The 19,725-nt window shown below is 38.3% G+C and overlaps 1 protein-coding gene across 2 annotated transcripts in view; it reads right to left on the bottom strand.

The window, feature by feature from the left end:
* DGKH (diacylglycerol kinase, eta) overlaps positions 1 to 19,725 on the bottom strand; it is a 143,903-nt gene that overhangs the window by 71,156 nt on the left and 53,022 nt on the right. The gene's annotated exons all lie outside the window — the stretch shown is intronic.

Raw genomic sequence — 19,725 nt, 5'->3', positions numbered from 1 at the left:
GTGCTTTAACCCACTGCGCCACCAGGGAGGGCCCCTCATGGAATTTTTAATGCTCTCAGTTCCCTCCCCATATCTACTTAAATTCTCCTCATCCTGACAGTTGTAGGACAGGACATGACAGTCACAGTTGTTAATGCGGCAGGCTCTGGTTGTATGTGGCACTATAGTGTCTCATCAAAATCTTTATCTGGGAAGTAGTTGGGAGCAGCAAGCTCCAAATTATTTGGATTTTACTCTGAAAGTATATGGAATTTAGCTTTTTAATTATAACAGTTGGGTAGGATAGGGGAGAAGGAAGGATAGAGGCAATGTGGGGTGGAACTATCCCCCATAGAAGATTACCTGAGCTTTTTGGGGGCCAAGTCTGGAAGCTTCTGGAACAAGAGGATATTTTGCCTTTCTTGAAGGATCTGCAGCTCATCTATCCTTATTGCCCCCTACGCCCTGTTCTTATCTCAATCCCCTACTTCTCCTCTCTTCTTCCAACCCAACAATTCCAAATACATTTTTCAGAACTTTAACAACCACTTAGGCATTTATTATTTACTTGCATACCAGATCCCAGGCATAAGCATGGGCTCTGCCTTATTAATCTAGAATGGAGATAAGACAATAAAACAAATCCTTGCTTGTCTAAAAAAGCATTGTACAGGTAGAGTACAAAAAGAGCTATCTATTTCGTCTGATAAACACTCCATAAAATAAGATAAAAGTATCCACAAATTGGCCCTCCCTGGTGGCGCAGCGGGTTAAAGCACAGCACTGAGAAGCTAAAGCCACTTCCGCATGAATTCGATTCCCACCTGCCCCGGAGGTGACCCACAAGGTGCGGCAGACCTCTCCAGACCCGCCCGCTGCTCCCCTCAGCAGTGTACTTCATCGATATGCCCGTTCTGCTCCCCACTCTGTCTCTGGTGAAGCCTCTCGCTGCCCCTGCACCTCTGGCCTGTACCCCAGTTCTGTATGCATAAATAAATAAATCTTTAAAAAAAAAGTATCCACAAATTTATCAGAGTAACAAAGTTACTGTCCTATAAGAGTTAATATACCAACATCATTATATGTGTTTAAGAATCAAGAATTTGTCAGTCTGTCAAATCATATAAATACACACAATAGATGCAAGACAATATGGCATTAAACATATGAAAACCTATAGAAAAGTAATATTATAGGCAAGATTTTAAGTACATAAATACATACAGGAAAAAATATGGCACAAACAATTTTCACTGTTATTTTTCTGGCTTCTAGTTTCTAGAGTAAATCTGTACTACCTGTGTAATAGAAAGATTTTAAATTTTTTTTACTAACAGAAGGATGGGAATTTAGAACATAAACTAAACATAAAACTGCATCACTCCAAAGCAGGAGTGCTCAACCTCTGATGTGTACGACCTCTAAAAGTCCCAGTGGCCAAGCCACACCCGTTTGCCCACCACACAGTAAGGGTAGGACTTAGTCACCAGCTGTCGATTTTTTAACTCTCACATGATTCCAAAGTGCAGCCAAATTTGAGAACCAGTGTCTTAAAGATACCTTATTGTTCCCTATGACAACTTAAAAAGTGAGAAAAGTTTCTACAGAGAGATGAATTGCTAATCTGCAAATTCCCAGTTGGAAATCACTGATGTCACAGCACCGTGACTCAGTGCTGAAACTTGAGCCTCCAGCATCCTTTCTGATTTGCGTGGCTGTGGACACATTCCAATGGCTCTCAGACTCAGTCCTGCATGAGTGCAAGGTGGGGACAGAGCAGGAACTCATAGTCCTGCAGAGTTTGGCAGGTGACGGATGCAAACCAGACTTCTGACAACAGGTACACTCAGGGCTGGCCTTCTAGACTGTGCACCTGACCCCTAGATAACATTGTAAACGAAAGAAGTCACTTCAGTTTTTAGAAGCATCCAGCACTGTGTGGATCAAAGAAATCAAAGCTCAGAATATTAGCATTACAATTCTTAGCACTGACATAAATTATGTAAAGATTTTCTCTGTAATGTATGTATTTCCTGTGTGTGATCCACAGACAAAAGGTAATATGAGCTTAACACAGAAATGGAAACATTTTGTCAACCAACTAGTCACTGACGAGCATGTCACCAAAAATAGGAATAATGATAAGGACCCAGTACTTAGAAGGCACTAGGAAAGTAGCAAACAAATTAGGAAAAAACTATCCCCCTTCAGCTGCACTGTGTTAGGCTTACTCAAGTACCAACATAAGATGGCAGAAAGTTTACCAAAGCCAGCACATAAGACTGTCCAGCACTGAAGGGCTCAGCCTGCCATTGCCAATGGGCATCACACTGAACTATTTAACATTTAAGATTTCACATTTTAACTCAGATTTCACGATCTGCAATGAAGGCAACGCCATAATCTTCTCCAATTATGTAAATGTCTAACAACTTTTTTCTACTCGGAAATAACTCTTATTTTTTTATCAAAGCTTCTTAATAACAAACTGATCACACCTATCCTATTAATGTTTCATGAGTGACAAACCCTGAACCGACCTGATTAAAATAAAAAAATTCATATGCAGTGAAAAGTCTTTCTTGGAAAGCAGGACAGGCCATAAATTTAGTTATACTATAAGCATTTTGTATTATCTATATTGATTATAACTTAAGAGCTATAATTCAACTATTGTATATAGCTGAATTGGGTATAATTATCTTTTTATCACATTAGGCTTCCTATACCTGAAGTGGCTAACTGCTCAGTCTTGATATACCTCTTCCATCTTTCCTTATAAAATCTATATTCAACTCTTCAATTATGTATGTTGGTTTATTTTTTTTTCTTCATCCTTCTTTTATGGAATGAAATAATTCACTTTGACAACTTAAATGCACCAAACTGCAATGTAGTCATGCCTCTGAAGAGACTGTTTCAAGAATAGAGATACTTACTCTCATATTTCAAAGAGCAAACTGGGACCACAGGTCTTAACTGCATGTGTTCATCTGAAACAAATTGAGAGCTTTTCAAAACATCCCCAATGCAAGCCAAATTTGCTGAACCAAATCTTGTTTAGGGGCTAAGCTTGGATAATTTCAGATACCATCTAGTCTGGCAAAGCTATTGCATGTGATGGTTCGGATGCCCAGCCCTGTTCATCAACCATGAAGAGTGGTGGAGGCATCCAACTTTGCTGTGAGGTGAGGCCAGATCTGTTCTAACTAATGTGAAGAAAATACTCAAAAATGTTTCTGCCCCCATATCTCCCTTTCAGCACCTTTGTGGCTCCCCAACTTCTCGTGCTCCTATCAGTCCTTACTAATATTCCTTTTTGTGGCATCAATCTGAAATAGCTCATCAGCTAGCAACACACAAGATATAACTAACAGTGACCAAAAGTGACAATCTCTGATTTTTTCCTTTGGCCATTCCATTTGAACTCTGAAATGCTGTGTTGTAAAAACACTAAAAAAACAAGCTAAAATCTGCCCCCTTAGCAGAGACTCTTATCACTCACTGTTCAAGCAGCATCAATGTATTTTTTACAGTCAGCCGCTTCACATACTTATCTGGATGCTTACCTGGAATCATTTGCATTTGGCTTCCTACCTGGGATTTCTGGGGAGGTCACTTCCCTATTTTATTATCTAGTTGGCTCAAGTTGCAACTGTCATCTATGATAACAACTACTGACCTAAAAAGTAATTTCATTCTCAAGTATTAATTGTGATAAGAGATAAATACACATTTTCTCACAAAGGAGAGGAAAAAATGGTCACAACAAATGTATTCCTGACACAACCAGAAAAAGTGTCACAGGTATTTTCAACGGTTTATAATTAAATCAATAAAATAAGGTTAGATTAAGAAAACGCTTCATCATACAATGCAACAACACAGACAAACATTCCCTTTTCAGTTGTGAACACCATAAAATCTGCATTAAGTGCTTACCAAGGAGAGAGGTTTCATAAAATTCTGGAACACAAATTTCACAATATCTAAAATGATGCACAGTAAATTATAAAGGTGTAATGGACTAGGTATTAGAGTGAGGTTGACAGGTGATTCACACTCACACAACAATCTCATAATTAATGTATAGCTGAAAATTATAAAGAAATTCTGCTATGGAGATAGTGCATTATGTAAATAGAATACTATCACAATGCTGGCAGTTAATATCAATAAAGTCTTTCTGATTCCTTTCAGAAAGTCCTAGAAATCCTTTCAGATACTTTTGATTGCTCAAAGAAAGCAAGTCACAAACAATAATGTGAAAAAATGGAATCTAAGAATCTTTTTTGTATGGTATATTATTTCTATCAGAAGCTGACCAAGATATTTCAGTCTGATTCACTTCATCATTATTAACATTATCTGGATTCTAAATCCATGTTGACTATTTTTATAATCAACTTAAAAAAATAAAAATGTAGCCATGTTTAGATTTATAAACAGCACCTATATACACCTCTTTACTCAAAGTCAAAGAGGATCATTGATCATTTCAGACTTTCAGTTTCAGGACTGATTAGCCTTCTGATGAGTCATGTAGCTAAAAACAACAACTTTCTGATTTTGGTGAGTATTTCTGTAATGTAGCATAGGAAATAACAAACATTCTCACAGACTCTCAAAAAAAAAAAGAGAAAAGTATTTGTCCTGAACATGAGAATTTGCCCCAATATTACTAATTTTCCCATCCAAGGAAAAGTTACATACCACCTGCTTGTAATATTTATTTAAAAAATAAAATAAAATCAAACCACAACTTAAGTAATTACTTATACACTGACATAAATAATTGATTTACAATTCTGAAGCATAAATATGAAACATCGCTCATGGCATCTACCCAAAGAACATGAAAACACTAATTTGAAGGAATATATTTACTCCTATGCTGATTGTGGCACTATTTACAAAAATTATGGAAACAACATAAGTGCCCAACAACAGAGGTGTAGATTAGGGAGATATGGTACATGTACAAAATGGAATACTACTTAGTTATTTAAAAAAAAAAATTTTCTTTTTTTTTCCACCGGGGTTGGACTTGTTGGGATTCTTGTTAGTTAAACCAGTTCGAAGCGAAAGGCACACATCGATGATTTCACTCCTGTGTGGAATATAGAGGAACAAAACACAGGTACTGACAGAGTTAAACCAAAACAATCCTAGAAACAGAACTAAGGCTGCCAGAGCGGGAGGAAGGAAAGAGGTGGGAACAAAATGGAGAGGCGCCCCATGGTCTGTGGAGGAGGACAGTGGACACTTTGATGGTGGGGGTGGGGTGGTAACATACACTTCAAGACATGTGAGTATATTCCCCTAAATCATAAACAAGGTTGTAAACCAATGATACCTCAGTTAGGAAAAAAAATGAACAATTTATGAAGATTTGGGCAGAGAACAGGGATGAAAGGATTTTTTTTGGAGGGAGAATCGATGGAAGTTGTGACTAGCTGGCTGTGAGGAGAGACAATGAAAGAGCAGTTTAGATGACTCTCGCTTTCACATTTGGAATGAAAATGAGTTTATAAGTCCAACATACTAAAAGTTACCATTTATGGAGTAATCCGAATCACTGTGTTCTACATTACTTTTTATCTGTCTGTCTATCCAATCTACCTTATCTTATTTCAAGCATATACCTAAAAAAGTAGAAATTCCATTTTACATTTGAGGGACTAAAAACTTAGAATGGTTTCTAACTTGTCCAAGATCACAAAGCACGTGTAGGATTAGAAAGTAAACTCTGTCTGCTTTCCTACTGGAGAATGAAGCAATAGCACAGAACTTACTTGTTTTCTTAAAAACAATCAGGTCTACCATACTGTTCTCTTTCAGTTCTATACATACTTGTACATTCTTTAAAGTTGAGAGAGAAAAGTGATACTAAGGTGCTAATAAAACATCAACAACAACAACAATAATAAAACATACAAGCAACATAAAAAGGTCTGCAAATATGCACTTTAGAGAATAAAATGTTGATGATGTGTCATGATATATAACATTATATTGGAAGGATCACATTGTACATGGCAAACTAAGAGGTTTTGTTTTTTTGTTTTGTATTAATCATAATAACAAAGACCACAGTGGTCAGAAATTATTTATGTAGGCTGTCACATGCACTTCCACTATAAATTAGCAGTGAGTATTACTTAATGGACACATTAAGAGTTTTACCATTCATTTAATATTTTCAGACTGTACCAGAGATTGGAACAATGCATTAGCCTCATTCCCTTGGCACAAGAGCTTTGGGTCCATAACAGTAAATTGCTTTGTACAGGACATGTATGTGATGGGAAATTTCAAAAACAAAGTAATTATCTTGTTTGTTCTGGTCACCACAAAACTAAAACATTTCTAAAATCTAAATTTTCCATTACACCATAATCATATTTAAGGAAAAGACCAGATATGTGAATATGCTAAAAAAAAAAAAAACCATGACACCAAAAAAGCACTTAAGTCATTTTAATATTTTTTAAATCATATCTCTCAGTTGCCTGCTAGACCTCAGGATATTTTCCCACTCATACTTCACACTCACAATGCCCAGAACTAGAGTCTTCTTTTTCACTTTCCACAAACCTTTCATTCTCCATTTCTATCTTTAGTTAAAGGCATCATTTATACACCAACCCTCCCCAATTCATCCACTCTCTGTTAGTTTTCTCCTTCCCCTCCTTCTCATTAGCCACAGCTCTCCAGTCATTCCCACAAGATCTTTCAATCATCCTTCCCTCCATGGCAAATGGTCTGATACGCAATGCATTCCCACCATGGTTTCCTTGGCCACAGTAGCAATATCCAAGGTGGTCATCAGCTAACAAATCCATTACTCTTGTCAAATGTATCTGATAGGAAGCTGCCAGAAAGGGCTCCCATGAAGCATTAAAAAAAATTAATAGTAATTAGCATTTGTGAGAGCCTCTCCCCTCTAAAATTTCAAAATGTGTTTAGAATAAAAAATATATATCCCTCCCAAATCTGCCACCGTCTACTGAGTTCCCTTCCTAAGAGTAAATATTGGTTAATTTCTGGGTATCTCTCCAGAAATACTCTCTTCATATACAACAACTAGGAGATCTTTTGAGGTTTGAACGCATGCATGTATGCACACATACATAAACATACACAGAGTAACATCCCACATGTACACACTATTCTATATTTGGCAATTTCCACTAAATAAAATTTGGAGTTCAGTCTTTGTTGCTACAGAAAAAGGCTTATTCATTCTTTCACAGGTGCATAATATTCCACTGTGTGATATATTTCATAATTCACTTCAACCAGCCTCTACACTTGGATTGTTTCCAGTTCATCTGCTCTTAACATGTACAGTAAATATATATGTCTTTGCACACTTTTAAACAGCACATTTCACTTCTACTAATTCTGGATGATAGAGGAGCTGTCAACGTATCAACAAACCTAAAGGCATTATAGAAATTTTTTTATAGTCTATCCTGAAAAGTGTGAAACTTCAGGTTAAAGTCTTTCAGGATTTTTTTTGAGGCAGCTCATGTCAGTTCTGATAGTGGGCATGCATTTACCCATTCTGAAAGGCATATGCAATACAAACATAACCACATGAACAATGCTTTACTTATACACACATGCAAAGCCCTGAATTGCTAAAAAAGACTGCCCAAAGACAAAGTTTAGCTGTCTTGTCTTGACAGCTTTTTGCTTATTATAAACCTAACAAAAGGCCAGTTTTAATAATATTATGTAATTATTTAAAAAATTATTATTATTAGCATCATTTATTAACGAATTTTGAAAAAGAAAAATGTCCAACACCTGTGTAGAAATCAGACCACAAAGGCCAAACACTCCACACAGAACAGACAGACAACACAGAGGACATTGGACTCTTCCTGTTTGAAGTATTAGTGACAAGACTGTGACTTGGTTTCTATCCCTGCAGTTGCTCACTCACATTCATGTTAAATAAGGTTGTGCTAGGTTATAACAAAGCATCAGCAAAGTGTATAAAAGCATCCCTCTACAGTGACAAACCCTAACCCAGGTGGTCAGACCGTCCGTGTGTGTCTGGGTGAGTGTCACACATCACTCAGTCTTGCTGAAAAGGGCCAAATGGAGTTTGGATGTCACATGTAGGTCATCCATCTTCTACTCAAGAGTATCAGTTCTGTTTAATAGATTCTCACTCCTGCTAAACTTTTTTTCTCCAAAATATAAAGACCAGTTTCTGCCTCAAGCTCCAGACTCTTAAGTAACTTATAAGAAGCTTTTGAAAATAACCTAAGTCATCTCTCTGAGCTTTCATAAGCCAGCTAGCACAACCTGAATGTAGGAATGTCCAAAGCCTCCAGACCCGCTACTTGCACAGCCGTCTCAGCCCATGACAAGCAACAAAACTAAACACCAAGCAAACAAAAGTAACAAACAAAGCCCTCCAACTGCCCTCCACCTACCCACTGTCAGCTGGGAGATCTTGCCTTTGATTCAACCGGTCTGTTGCTAAGTAGACTTATATTTTTTTTTTTTTAGAATTGCAATTTCTGTCTCCCATAAGTATAAACTTACCTTTGCATTTACAATTTGAGAGTTGGTCCTGGCCTACTTGAAGCTGAGCTTGGAGACTACAGAATGGTTAAGGCAGAAACTACTCAACTGAAACTTTTTTTAAACCACTTTTGTTGGAAATTAAATTCTTACCTGAGACCTGTCACGAAGCAGAGTGATCAAAATTGCTAATCCTCTCTCTTCCTTCCACTCAAGATCATTAGCCTGATACCCACCCCAGGAATTGACAGTGTGCAGCAATGAGCAAGCACAGTAATCACTGCTAGCTGTGCACTGTTCTATATGACCTTCTTTGCTCTCATAAGGTAATGAAAATTCACTATTAAAATGATGCTTATTGTTACTGGTATTGAAAATACCATTATTTTATTTTTTTCTCATGGGGAAAAAAACATAGACTTTAGATATTAGATATATAAATTTACAAAATTCTGACCCTTAACTCTTCACCTGTTGACAGGAAGAAAGAATAACCACCTCACAGGCTTATTGAGACGATGAAGTAAAATATAAAATAAAAAGTACCTGCTTATTACTTCTTATTGTGGGTTGTAGGACAGACCAAAAAGGTTTTGGAAACAACAAATTTTTTTTTCAATTTATATTATAAACAGCTTACATTTTTTAAATCCTGTAATTTTCCTTATAACTATTTTGATATATCAATTCAATCTTAGCATTATTTTAATATTTTATAAAAGCAAGAATTTGATCTTTTAAATTGCAAGTGGAGACAAAACCCAAAAGGTATTAACATTGTGTTCTAGTTTTTATGGCATGTCATGCTGGATGCAAGATCTGATTCTAGAGTCATCAATATGACCGGGTGTGATGGACAAGGGACTCTTTTCACCTGCACATCACAAGATCCATCAGGCTTGGCATCCTCCTAAGATGACAAATTGCAAACATCTCTGGGAGTCTCTGCAAAGACTGAGCACCAAACTTGTCCACTATTCCCAATTTCTTCATAAAGCACCAAACATGCTGCCTCTGGGAGATACGGAACATCAAATTTCTTAGAACATTTCGCCATGCAAGCCATGTAAAATTTCCAAGGTCCTAAAACTTAAAAGCAGGACTCAGCCTTCCTTGGTGGCACAGCACTAGCAGCTAAAGCAACTTCAGCATGTGTTCGATCCCCGCCTGAGAGATGACCCGCATGGCATGGCAGACCTCTCCTGACCAGTCTGCTGCTCCCCTGAGCAGTGTATTTCAGTCAGTCTTCCAGTTCTGCTCCCCACTCTGTCTCTGGTGAATCCTCTCACTGCCCCTGCACCTCTGGCCTGTACCCCAGTTCTGTATGCATAAGTAAATATATCTTTTAAAAAAAAAGCAGGACTCTACTCTTGAATAAGATGGCACTAGAACCCCAGGCCCTCTTTAGCTGATACCCAGACATTTACAGTGGTTTTCTTTTTCTTTTAACATGTCTACCAGTAGTTTACTTTCCTCTAGTAGGACCCTCTTTCAGGTGCCTCCATGAAATAGGAGGATAGCACTTTTCATAGGGTCTGAAGGTTCATTCTATATCGCAAATAAGGTCAGAAGTCAAAGCTAAACTAAATGGGGGACTACATAGAGTCTCCAAATGAGCACACCAACCACATAAAGACCACAATGAAGTCCAATAATCCCATCTTCCTTTAAAAAGTGTATTGAAAAAATGGATTGATGGAGCTGTCAGGCTGCAGGCTGCACACTTTAAAAGCCTCCTCTGAATGGATGACTGACGGAACTGAGACTACTAGTCCAAGACTCAAATAATGCTTTCCAGTGTTCATGCAGAATCTCTCAGGAGAGAAGATGGGATCTAGAACAATTAGCTACAACAGCTGTCCCAAAGTTCATGATGACAGTGACAGCAACAGTTCAGGCCCATCTAGTCGGAGCCTATAAAAGGCTTGGTATGTGCAACATATGCATGAAAGCAGACTTGTAACTACCCCCTCCCCACCCCCAACACAGAATTTGGTTATTCTCAGGGAGCTACAATACAGGAAGGACATGCTGAAGATTATTTTTCCACAACATAGTTTAAACCGGACCATATTTTTCATCTAATAGCAGTTATCATTGGCCAATCACAATCTGCACACAGCTAAAAGTCTCCTAGGGAAGCAGTTTACCAAAATACTGGCATGAGATAAGCAGTCCACTTGGTTGCCATATTTTGGTCCCAAAAATATTGGCATAGAGGCCACATAAAGAACAGATGCAGCAGTCCCAGAGGATTCTGTCTGTGGAATCCTGAATGAACTCAGGTTCAGGCTCAAGAAGTTATGTAATTCCCTCTTTCCTATACCTGTGATGGTACAACTTCCAGTCTCAGTTGGGAGGCAACTCCTTGGCTGTATCTCAAGAGTCCTATCCCCAAAGTCACATATATATAAATGACAGGGACTTATTCCTGGAGGCCTTAAAACTTTCAAGGAATGGTATTCAGTGGCCAGTTCTTCTGATTCACCACTTTGTATACAGAATCTAACACAATGTCTGATACATATATCAAATTCTCAACAAGTATGTGCTAAATGAAGGAAGGAACACTTAAGTGTTGTTCTGGAAATAGAGAATGGGTTGTCCTTACTTTCAGCAAGGACAGGTCAAGTTAGGGGGAGGTGGTAATGCCAAAAACAGTAATTTAACATGGTACCCTTCCTGCATCTCCAGAGACACAGTTCTTTAGATAACAAGCCCTCTCTCCTGGTCTACTGACAGTGTCTACCCACATCACTGCAGACTCTGATGAAACTGATCTATGGGCTGGACTCCCAGGTCTGATTATTCAAGCAACCCCAAGCTCTGAGAGCACCAGAGTTGCCAAAATTCTCAAGGACATGCTCACTGGCTATGGACTTACTTTAGACAGTTCATTTGAAATATTTGTGGAAGACTACGAGTGAAGAGGGAGACTCTATTTGAGAGGCTCATAGATGGTCAAGATGGAGACCACGACACAGTTCTTCTGCCTGCACCTTTACTCCCACTCCAAGATGTTACTTTAGCCACAAAAAGACCAATAGGTTCTTATCCCCAAAGGCTTTGGTCTGGTCTGAGGAAGTATATAATGGCTTCAAGAAGTATTTTTCAGAAATACCTCTTAGAGCTATTACGAGCACTTAACAAAAGATGCTAGGCTATATCATTAAATGAAAAGACAGATAAGCTACACCCAAAGACACAGTGAAAAGGTATTTCATTCTAAAAGCCTGCTATCCATATTATAGAAAAAGGAATACTGATTTCAAGCTTATGAACTATCAACTTTCATGGTATAAAGCATCTAAATTGTATATAAGAATGCTTTAAAAGGCCAAACCACCACTCAAATTGTATTAATATGGATCATTTTAAAGTATTATAAGATATTTGAAACAACACAGGAAAATATGGTTTGCTGCTGTTGAACATCTAATAAATATGTGGGACTATTACATCAGTTAATGCTGGGCAAGAATCATGTTTGTAAGAGTAATTATTAGCATAGTGACAGTCTGATATAAAGATTTCAACAAGGAAACAAATATTTATATTACAGTCCAATAGGAAGGGTGGGTTGGAAATTACAAATCTGTTTTCTAAGGCTAAATTTGAAAAGTCTCTTTCAAATATTTGTCACTCATTTGACAAATATTTATTGTCTTTCCCTTCTGTCGTGGATTGTGTTAGCCTTGCGTACTCAATGGTAAAGAAGACAATCTTTGTGCCTGCCAGGAAATTTTGCTGTCTCCTTTATTGCCTCCCACATACACACACCAGGGACCGATCTCCCAACGACATTCCTGAAGGTTAGCCAACTAGCTCTTGCTGTGTGTATAACAAGACAGTATGTGGAGATTGCCCAGCATATTGCCCAGCAATCTCTAAACCCATTCCTCCTTGCCTATCCCCTACAAAGCCTGAGAGCTGAGAGCCCAGAACACCACACTAACTATGCATAGCGATTAGCCTTCCAACCTTGACCACATTCATTTTACCCCTCTGAACTTGAGTCTGCTCTGAGAATTCTCTTCTTGAAGGTCCCTTTCAGTTCATAAAGAAGGAGATGACTGGAAATGTTCAACAATGCACAGAGCTGTTACCTCACAAGGGGCCTGTTCTATTAGCTGCATCAAGTTAGAAAGTTCTTTTACATGGAGCTGAAATTGTGCCCTCATAAATTCAGGTCTTTATCCTGCATGATGAAGTAACACAAAACTTTTTTTTTTTAAAAGATTTATTTATTTATGCACACAGAACTGGGGTACAGGCCAGAGGTGCAGGGGCAATTAGAGGATTCACCAGAGACAGAGTGGGGAGCAGAACAGGCAGATCAACGAAGTACACTGCTGAGGGGAGCAGCGGGCAGATCAAGAGAGGTCTGCTGCTGTCATGTGGATCACCTCTGGGGCAGGGATCAAACTCATGCTGAAGTGACTTTAGCTTCCTAGTGCTGTGCTTTAACCCGCTGCATCACCAGGGAGGGCCCATAACACAAAACTTTATCTACTGCCTCTTACACATGATATTCCCTCAAGTATTTAAAAAAACACATTTTCCCAAGTAATCATAAGTTCAGTTCGAGGCTAATGACCTTGATGGCTTCAGATTCTAGCTATTTACCTGCATCAAAACCCTGAAAATCTTGGTTTCAGTTTTTTCACATATAAAATGGAAGGCATAGTAACTCCTACCTTATAGGATTGCTATAAATTGTTGAGTGAGTCCACCAGTGAGAATGACACATATTAAAAAAACAAGCAACTATAAACGGTAGTGAGGGTATGGAGAAAAATGAACTCTTCCACACTCTTGGTGGGAATTCAGATTGGTACAGCCACTATTGAAAGATGTGTGGAGATTTCTCAAACTGCTAAAAATGGAGCTTTCATGTGATCCAGCAATTCCACTCCTAGGTGTCCAAAGGACACATAAAACAATAATTCAAAAGGAAACCTCTGCACCCTGATATTCATTGCTGCCATATTTACAAAAGGGAAGAACTGGAATCAATCCAAATGCCCAACAATTGATGTCCGGATCAAGAAGATGTGGTATATATATATATATATATATGCAATGGAATATTACTTAGTAATCAAACAAGATAGACTCATGCTGTTTGCAGCAACATGGATGGATCTGGAAAAGATTATGCATAGCGATATAAGCCAGAAGGAAGAAGAAAAATACCGGATGGTTTCACTCATAGCAGGAGTGGTAAGGGATCAGAAAAAAATATCTACCTATCTATATATAGATATAGTAATTGTAATAGAGTAAAAAAGAACATCAACTAACAACCATAAACTGGAGACATTCTACAGGGGAGGAAAGGGGAACAAAATCAAAAACTGGGGTGGGAAGAGTATGTGGGACTGTGGTGATGGTACATGGGTGAAGGGGTGATGGAAAGTCCATGGGGATTACAACTGAGATGAAAAAATGTACAAAATGAAGAATGATGTAGAAGAGGTACATAACAGTAACAATAAATATTATAAATAAGCAAGATAACTTATTATTTAAGTGATTATTTAGGTGATTAAATAAACTGTATTGTGATATGCATTCACAAAGGATATGAAAAAAATCTATTTTAGTTAGTTTTTATAATTGAAGAATGAAATGTTATGGATAAAAAGTAAGGTAAAGTTTTAGGTTCAAAGGATGTGATATAGCTTTTAACAGAGAAGATGAATAGAACTTTTAATGAAGAAGCTAAAAAGAAAACAGAAATAACAGAAAGGAAATTTTAAAGTAGGTTCTACAAACATTTTTCTTTCCATTGAAAACATAGTTTGTTTTGGGGGCCCTCCTGATGGTGCAAGGGTTAAAGACAGCGCCATCTATTATATTATTAAAAAAAAAAAAAAAGACAATGCTATATGCTATCAAGCTATTGCCAGTCATTGCAACATGAGTTCAACCCCTGACCAGAGAACTGATCCATGTGGAGCAACAGAACTCTACTGACTCACCCACTATTCCCCTCAGCAGGATATTTCAGTAGCTCTGCCTGCTCTGCTCCCCACTCTGTCTCTGGTAAATCCTCTCACTCCCCACAACGCTGGCTTATACCCCAGTTCTTGTATGCATACATAAATAAATCTGTTTTTACAAAAGCAAAAAACATAGCTTGCTCATTTTCATTGTATATGCATGTGCAATTTTCAGCATTTTATGTGCTGTGAGCATACATTGTCTTGACTTATTGGCTTGTTCCTATGTATACTTCGCCAAGCCTCATCAGAAGAGACATAGCTTAAAGCTAATCAACTTTCAGTCATGTCTGCTATGGCAAATGACCTGTGAACTAAAATGACTCTTTGTCCCAATGCTTGTATAGTTCTAAAAATAAGCACTAACACATGGCATCTGGGTTTCATAACATCAAATAAGCTAGCAGGTAAGTGCCCTCACTCTGGGATTTCTTGTAGATTGCTCACTCAAAATGTGAAGATGGTAAATAAACCAAATAATTCAGAATAACTGTATTTCTTCCAACTTCAAGAACAAACAACAAAAAAGCTTTTCTTTATTAATGATGTCAACACAATTTCCTTAAAGTGATGACTCATTTGTTTAAGACTTACTATAATCTTCATTAAACTTTAAAGAGAGGCCCTCCCTGGTGGCGCAGCGGGTTAAAGCACAGCACTGAGAATCTAGAGCCGCTTCTGCATGAGTTCGATTCCCACCTGCCCCGGAAGTGACCACATGGCGTGGCAGACCTCTCCTGACCCGCCCGCTGCTCCCCTCAGCAGTGTACTTCGTCAATCTGCCTGTTCTGTCCCCCGCTCTGTCTCTGGTGAAGCCTCTCACCGCCCCTGAGCCTCCGGCCTGCACCCCAGCTCTGTATGCACAAATAAATAAATCTTTAAAAAAAAAATTTAAAGAGAACAGTCATTTAAACATCTGGAAGCCCACATGATTATGAGGACTTTCAAAGTATTAAAAAGCTCTTCTTTAACAGCTTAACACTCGCCTAACATAATACAACTGTGACTGCATTCATTTTAGAAGGATTGCTTCTCCTAATGCTGCTAGTAATAAAACATAAAACTGTAAACAAATCTTCGCAACACCACTGAAAGATAGGCGGAATGGACTGTTTTCTCAAGACAAAATTCATTCATATTCTTCAAAATATCCAAACATTTACAAATTGGGAGCATACTTTTACTCATGCAAGAAATGTGAACAAGTTCACCTAAACCACCGTTATGAAACTGTAATTGCTCATCACTGTGCTAAGTATTTTAGTGTATTTTCACAGTTATTACTAACAGGTATTATAACACTAACAGGTATTAGTGTTTTATTTAATTCATGTGAGGACACAGGGCTAGGGTTATACATACAGGTGAGATTACAAGGTTGACTAATTAGTTCAAGGTCACATAGGTAGATACGGCTGATCAGGTCCCACATGACTTCACAGTTAAGTTCTACAGTTGGACAAATCCAAGAGATCCATCTATGTATGTAATAATTAGTGAGAAAGAGACGGAGAAGGCAGCAGATCTAGGAAGCAAGCAAACAGAGGGACAGAGGCTGAGACTCCCAGATGGAAGCAATGTTGTGTGAAAGGAAAGAGCCCTGATTAAACTCCAAGAGGTCTGGGATCCCCTTCCCAAGGGGCCCCAGTGTGACTAAAGGGAAAGCAATTCTCTCCAACTTAAGAAAGTGCTCACACATAGCACAGAAGATGGGCAAACATGTTCAAGTGAAAAAACTTGGAAGCCATATAGGTATAAATAAAATTGAAAAATAGTCAATTAAAAAATGCCTACAGAAAATGCCATGACAGATCTTAAGCTAAAAATAAATTAATAATAAGCTTTAACTTAGACTCACATAAATTGTCAATAAGGCTTTTCCCATTGATCACATCTCTGACACCAAACGGTACAGAAATTGTTTTGAAGTTAGTAGGTTTTGCACTGTCATTTTTGCTTACTATGGAAAACACTTATAATATCCTTGGTAAAAATCCAGCCTGGTTCCAGCTGACTAAAAAGTACATACTATAGAGGCAGGTGGATATATCTACATACACACAAACATACATCTATATATATAATTGACCATACCTATTTATTTCATCATTGTTAAGGCCTGGAGTAGAGTAATCCAGCTTGTGTTACCTAGAGAAACTGTGGCCAATAAATGGGTGATGTTTTAAGCCATTAAGATTCTTGCAATTTGTTGCAAAGCAAAAAAAACTATAATGCTGCAAAAGCAAAAGAAAACTATAGATAACAGAAATCCCAGCCCAAAAAAAATTTAAGAAAGAAAACTAACACTCTGGTGATGGGTCACAGGACCCAGCAAGGGGGAAAGTCACCTTGGCCTAGGTAGGTTTAGACCGTGTCTGGTGACCTTCTGACAGCACTCGAGCAATGCCAACGATTCTTCCTGAGCTCTGCCAGTATGAGTGACCTGCTCTTGACTACAGAAAGCAGCAGAAATGAGTCTCAGTTTAAGAGACTTCAGGATAAGTCAGTTTCTGCCCTCCTCTCTAGAATACTTACTCTAAAACTTTACTAGAGGTTTAGCATTGAGTTTTCTGATGAAGCACAGCTTTCCCACTTACTAATTATAGATTTTCCATTTACTATTGCCCCTCATCAATATATCATCTTTAGAGACTTCAAAAAGAAAAGTAGAGTAGCTGTAGCCAAGCAGAATTTGGCCATTCCTGTGTTTCCCAGCAATCACACCACCAAAATACACCATCAACCTCTGACATGAACTAGCCAAAATAAAAGCATCAGTAACACTCACTGTAACTCAGGAGAGCAGAATATTTAAATATTTAAAGATGGGGTGTTGTCAATTATTGGTTGAAAACATAGCTCTTGTTCCATTTCATCCTCTGGAAAGTATACGAAATCGATTTGTTTTAATCCCAAACAATCTGCCTAAGTCCCCACATTTCTGTCCAATAAAAGTTCAACAACATTTATTGATTGTAAACATTTCAACAAAAAGTCTTCTCATGGCTTAAATAAATTTTCACCTTATTAATTGAAATACTTAAGTAACAAACTACTATGAGGTAAAAAGACATGAGAGAGTCCCTGTGCTCTAGAAGGTTACAACAATATAAGTACCTAACTGCATGAGACAGAGTAAGTGAGTTCTATAAGAAAGGAATAGGGGCCTCCCTAGTGGCACAAAGGGTTCAGCACTATAAAACTATTGGTAGCCACATGGTGTGGCAGACCTCTCCTGACCCACCTACTACTCCCCTCATCAGTGTATTTTGGTGGATCTGCCTGTTCTGTTCCCCACTCTTGTCTCTGGTGAATCCTCTCCCCCCTGCACCTATGGCCTATACCCCAGTTCTTGTATGCATAAATAAAACTTTAAAAAAAAAAAAAGGTACAACAGGAGAGACATAACTTAAAAAATAAAAAAATAAAAAAATCTTTAAAAAAAAAAAAAAGGTACAACAGGAGATTGTTCACATTTTATTTCAATGTCATCAGCTGACCTCCCAGTTAACAAATTCAACAGCTGGAGGTCCAAGAAGAGTTCTTAAAGAGTTTGACGAACTGTTCCCAAATTGAAAGTTTTCCCTTTGTCACAACACACTAGACCTTGTCTTCACCTGAAATTGTACCATCCTTCAAATTTTAATTTTAGAACTCTCTTTTCCAGCAAACCACAGATCTTACTAAAGGAAAGCCTTCATTCCCCCCTGTATGGATCTCCAGAGGGGCGAGAACTGTTGTTCACAGCCTAGGAGAGGCAGATGGTTAATCTGATTGGCAGGACAAGGGAGGTTTGTCCCCCATCACCTTCACTGAAGAAGGGAAAATAAGTAGTATTTTAGCCTTAGGCCTCCACTCATAACTTTTGTATATATCGATCATCCAATCTATGATTAATAGAGCTGTCCTTTGTTGCTTTGTGTTTCATTCTCTAAAACTGGGAACTCAGAGGGAGAAGAGGATGAGTGACTGATTCCCCAAATAGCACATAATCCCTTTATCTTACTGTCCAATGTCCTATAACTATCAACCCTGAATCAATCGATCACTACCCTGATCTCAAAGAGAATGTTGGACAGCTAGGAATCAAGATCATACTAAACTTGGTCTCTAGTCTTGGGTAGACAACCATTTACTACTACCTAGTATTTTCTACAGACCCCTTTTCAGTTTCAATTCTCATTTTCTTGGAAACTATTTCAATTCTTCCTAAACTCTTATACCTAGGAGATGACCTTGGCTTCAATTTCATTAAGAAAGTAGTATTTGCATTTACATACAAACTTCCTTCCCACACCTACTTGCAGAAGCTTTCTGTCTCCTGCTCAGTACTAATTCTTCACCCTAGCTCCTGTTCCTTCGCCCTTCAGCCCTTCAGTAATCATGTTCTGTCAATTATTCTCTCTCTGGAGGCTTCAACTTTGAATTCCAAAATTATTTACTGATATATACTCAAAACCCATTTTTTAAAACAAAACAAAAGAATCACACAAAAACCAAAAGTAAAGCCAGAACATTCTTCTAGTTCTACCTGTTCCTTCTTAACAGCCAAGCTTTTAGACAAAGTAATGTCTCCTGCTCCCCACTGCCTTTCCACTTTGGCCCACAGTGCAGACTAATTTATGGCACTCCTCCACTTAAACTATTCACATCGGCTTAACCAACCAACTGACCTCCCCAGTTAGCAAATTCAGCAAACGCTTTTCATTTCTTCTTTGACTTGACCTTTCTACAGTATTTGATGTTTAACAACTTCCGTCCTGAAACTTTCCTCCATTAGTTTTTTATATCACTGCCTCCCGATGCTCCTTATACACTTCAGATTGCTCTCTCACTCAGTCTTTATTGGTCAAACCTTAAAATTTAACATTTTCCCAGGATTCTATTCTTGGCTTTCCTCAAACTACGTTCTCCCTGGGGAGGTGGAAGGGCAGGAATATCTACACCATGAATTATCTCACATGGCCATAAACCAGTAAGATGAAATCTTTGTTTGCTTGCTTCAAACCTTCAAAAGCTGTTTGCAACCTTCCTCAGACCCTCCTGTGTCCATGCTGCCTGCCCTGGGGGAGGGCCACACAACTGTCAGCAGTGGTAGCTTCCCAGAGTGGGGACTGGTAGTGTGGAGGCAACAACAAGGCATCTCAGAGGAGCACAGGAGTATGGAGTTACAACAAAAACGCTAAGCTAACCTCAC

This window comes from Condylura cristata, unplaced genomic scaffold, assembly GCF_000260355.1.
Source record: "Condylura cristata isolate star-nosed mole 26May11 unplaced genomic scaffold, ConCri1.0 scaffold00010, whole genome shotgun sequence".
NCBI classification, from domain to species: domain Eukaryota; kingdom Metazoa; phylum Chordata; class Mammalia; order Eulipotyphla; family Talpidae; genus Condylura; species Condylura cristata.
The sequence above is the reverse complement of the archived record's forward strand: the minus strand, read 5'-3'. Positions and strand labels throughout refer to the sequence as shown.